Source organism: Myotis brandtii, unplaced genomic scaffold, assembly GCF_000412655.1.
Source record: "Myotis brandtii unplaced genomic scaffold, ASM41265v1 scaffold643, whole genome shotgun sequence".
In the NCBI taxonomy this organism is placed as follows: Eukaryota; Metazoa; Chordata; class Mammalia; order Chiroptera; family Vespertilionidae; genus Myotis; species Myotis brandtii.
The window spans coordinates 585,765-590,392 of record NW_005370478.1 but is presented as its reverse complement, the minus strand read 5'-3'; positions in this window follow the sequence as shown (position 1 = coordinate 590,392).

Below are 4,628 nucleotides of genomic sequence, written 5' to 3'. Positions count from 1 at the left end.
CTCAGCCTGAGAAGGCCACCCCTCAGCCTCACTCTATCCCTAGTACTGTCCTCTGCTTCAGCCCCAATCTCCCTGTAACAACCATTTGAAAATAACTGGAAAGAAATGTCGAAGTCATTTAACCTTCATCCATGCATTTCTCCAACAAATACTTAGGGAGGGGGTCGCCTAAGACCATCGGAAAACACATATATAATTACATATTGTTTTTGTGATTAATCACTATGCTTTAATTATGTTCAATTTGTAACAATGAAATTGGGGGTCACCACAACATGAGGAACTGTATTAAAGTGTCGCGGCATTAGGAAGGTTGAGAACCACTGGCCTAGGAGGTAATAGGTGTAGGGTACAGCAGTGGTCAAATCGGACGAGGGGGGTCAGACAAGATACAAAATAAATGTAAAAAATGTCACTGGGTGATATGTTACAGAGAAAAATAAAGGGGGAAAGGGGCACAGGAAAGGGATGCCAGATAAAGAGAAGAAGGGATGATTATAGGAATGGAGGGGGGTCCTGTATTTTACCTGTCATCCCAGTTAATTGTCATACCCACTCGGTGAGGTAGGTGTATCCCCATTTTATGGAGGAGCTGGATCAGAGAGGTTATATAAACTTGCCTAGGGACCCGCCTGGCTGCAGGGGAGATTTAGGACGGTAGCCCCACCCAGGCTCCCCACAGCCCCCTCCCGCTCCCACTCAGAGCGGGCTGCGAGGTAGAATTCAAGTCCACCCCACTGAGGAGCATTCCACTCAGTATTCATAGCTGCCAACTCCCCTGTGATGGGAGCCACAATGTTCCTGGAGGAACTTCCTGGCCAGCTAACCCGCAGAAACCTGCCCTGGGGCAGATGAGGCCCTAAGAACCCCTCCTGCCTCCAAGCACAGGCACGTTCACAAACAAGTCAGACCCCTTTTGTAAACAGCAGAGCAGAAGCCAACCAGTAAGTATTCTTTTGGCTCCTGCACAGTCTTTTGGCTCCTGCTTTTCAACCCTCCTTGCTATGAAATAAAGGGGGAAAGGGGCACAGGAAAGGGATGTCAGATAAAGAGAAGAAGGGATGATTATAGGAATGGAGGGGGGTCCTGTATTTTAGCTGTCATCCCAGTTAATTGTCACCCCCACTCGGTGAGGTAGGTGTATCCCCATTTTACGGAGGAGCTGGATCAGAGAGGTGATATAAACTTGCCTAGGGACCCGCCTGGCTGCAGGGGAGATTTAGGACGGTAGCCCCACCCAGGCTCCCCACAGCCCCCTCCCGCTCCCACTCAGAGCGGGCTGCGAGGTAGAATTCAAGTCCACCCCACTGAGGAGCATTCCACTCAGTATTCATAGCTGCCAACTCCCCTGTGATGGGAGCCACAATGTTCCTGGAGGAACTTCCTGGCCAGCTAACCCGCAGAAACCTGCCCTGGGGCAGATGAGGCCCTAAGAACCCCTCCTGCCTCCAAACAAGTCAGACCCCTTTTGTAAACAGCAGAGCAGAAGCCAACCAGTAAGTATTCTTTTGGCTCCTGCACAGTCTTTTGGCTCCTGCTTTTCAACCCTCCTTGCTATGTCCAAGCCTAAGTGACCACACATGTTAATTGATAGATGAGTGGTCTAGTCAGGGTCACCATGGAAAGTTCAGGGCCAGGAGCTGGGGTCAAACTCCAGCTGCTCCCTTCACCCACAGTGGCCTTTGTGACGGAAGGGGGAGGGGTGGAGGCTGTGTGATCTATAGATGTTTACAGAGACTGGGTTGTCCTTTTTTTAATGGGCGAGTGGGGAGGGGTACCATCCCCTCCTTGAGTCATTCTAGTTGGTTGAGGTCTCCCCAGGCATGGACCTCCTAGAGAGGACCCCAAGATAGCTGGTCCCTCATCACCGGGTCAGGCTTCCCAGAGAGGGTGGGCCTCAAAGGATGGCTGTCCGGTACCACATACTTTTCACCTTCACAGCCTCAGGCCCTCCCTAGAAGGCCAGGCTTGCACTCGACTTCAAGTGGTTTCTGTGGTTTAGGGGGTGGGGAGGAAGGGAAAGAGAAGTTGGTGACTGCTCCCCAGTTCCAAGCCACCACCACCACCCTCCACCCTCTCCAGCCTGCTTGCCCCTTGGTTGAGATGCCAGCTTGATAAGGGAACTTGGTCACGTGGGGGGTGAAATGATTCTCTTGAAAGTATTTGAGGAGGAAATACCCACTGCCCTGCTTTGAAAGGTCTGATTCATCTAGAAAAGGGGCTGTGATTGAAGCAGGAGGACGGAAGGTTAGGCATGAGGGGGGACTTCCCAAAAGGATGTCCGAGGTGCCTTCTTACCCTGGGAAGAAAGAACCCGTCATTCATGTTTAGGGCAGGAAAGGGGTAGAGACATGAGAATGTCTAAGAAGCATGTGACTCACTTAGGCCTAGAGGCCAGGACCCTGGCTTCCAACCCCCTGCCCTCCCCCTTACTTCCTCCCCATCCCACACAGTGGTACAAAGTGGCACAGCTCTGAGAGTCAGCCATACCTGTGGTATCTGGGGTGGGCAGGGCTGCCTGGCATAGTTCCAGAGCCAAGTGCCCATCCCCAGGCACTCGGCATGCTCAGTGTCCACAGTTGGCAAGTCAGGAAGGGCCCAGGCGACCCAGAGTTACGGAGGAAGAGGGGCTTAAAGAGGAGAAGAGACAGAGAAGGAAGAGCTGGAGAGGACAGAAAACAGAAGTGCCGTGGACAGGGAGGGGCTGCAGGGAGAGACAGGGAGAGGATACTGAGTGGATGGAAGCAAAGCTGGTCATCAGAGGGAAGGGAGAGCAGGGCATCATGCCAGCACCCAGCCCTCTGCCTTGTCTACCAGAAGGCGCTGGTGGGGTGGTATTTTGCAGAACTTTGCTTCTTACTCCAAGGACAGAGCCCCAGAACAGACCAACATCCTGTTCTGTGCGGAGAAGTGCACATAGACGCGTGGGTTATGCATTTACCAAAAGGACATGGGGACAGTCAGAGGCTGAGAGGCACAAACACACACCCTCAGACTCTCCATACGAGAAGGTCCCCAAAAGTTTCCACTTCGCTCTTCCTCGTTCCCCATCTCCTTGTCAGCTCTCTGGGGAGTTGGAAAGTCCTCCTCTACGTCTAACCTTTGTCCCTCAAGCTGCAGCCATTGGGAGACGCTGGGAGCTACTCAGGAACAGAGGTGCTGATGGCAGCAGAGCCTGATGCTCCAGGGCCGGGCAGGAGTAGACGATGGCGAGATGGGAGGGCCCAGGAGGAAGGGACAGCTGCCTGCCCTCTCCACGCCAGGTGCCACGTGCGCCAGGTTGAGGGGGGGGGGCGGGCGAGTCACGAGGCTGTGGCGTGGCTGGCTTCTGCTCTGCTGTTTACCAGCTGGGAGGGAAAGCAGGAGGAGGTGCCAGGGAGCCTCCCCGCTGCAGCCTGGCCCCTAGCCAGCTGGCCTGTTGGGTAACCAGGGGAGCCAGGCCCAGCTAATCAAACTCTGGCCAAGGCTGTGCAGGAGAGAAGTGGCAGCCAGAACCTGCTGAAGCCTCCCCCTGCAGCCCTCCCCCTGCAGCGAGCCCTTCCCCGGGCTGGCCCAGTGCGGGGCCCACTCAGCTTGGGCTCCTCATCCCCCAACCAGGAAGTGTAGCATCTCTCCTCTCCCCTCCCATTGATCCTCTGCCTCCACACACTCCTCCAGGCCTGCCCCCACCCCAGCCCCAACAGACCAGGAGGATGTCAGGGAACTCCAGGGAAGGGCGGCCGTGAGGGTCAGGGGCTAAGCAGACAGAGGCCTCAAGGAACCCAGGACCCACTGGGATGTCTGATCGCATCCTGGAGAAAAGGCACAATCGAGAGAAGTGGCAGCCAGAACCTGCTGAAGCCTCCCCCTGCAGCCCTCCCCCTGCAGCGAGCCCTTCCCCGGGCTGGCCCAGTGCGGGGCCCACTCAGCTTGGGCTCCTCATCCCCCAACCAGGAAGTGTAGCATCTCTCCTCTCCCCTCCCATTGATCCTCTGCCTCCACACACTCCTCCAGGCCTGCCCCCACCCCAGCCCCAACAGACCAGGAGGATGTCAGGGAACTCCAGGGAAGGGCGGCCGTGAGGGTCAGGGGCTAAGCAGACAGAGGCCTCAAGGAACCCAGGAACCACTGGGATGTCTGATCGCATCCTGGAGAAAAGGCACAATCTACCCCCCGCCCCCCCTCCAAATAAACCTACCTCTCTCTCCCTTTGCCTGTCTCTGTCAGGGAGAAAGCACATGCTTTTGATGTCACAAAGACCCGGGTTCAAAATCACAGTTCAACCGACCACTTACTGTCTTTGTACGAGTCCGTGAGTCATTAATCCCTTTGAGCATCACTTAGCTTATGTGCAAACCTGGAATAATTATGTTTACCTCCTGGCGGATGTTGTGAGGATGGAAGAAAATCATGGGTTTACATAAAGGGCCTGGCAAAGGGCCCAGCACACAGTAGGCGATCAGTAAATTCCAGGCCCCTTCCCTTGCCTTCACCTATCCTGTTTCTCCTCAAGGCTCCAAAATCTGTTCCTTGGGCCCCTCCCCTTGTCCCCTCCCGGTGCCAGGACGCTCTGCCAGCCACTCCTTTCCCCTGCCTGCTGGCGGGCCAGGTGCTCCCTCCCTCCACACACTCCTCCCCCCTCCCCTGGG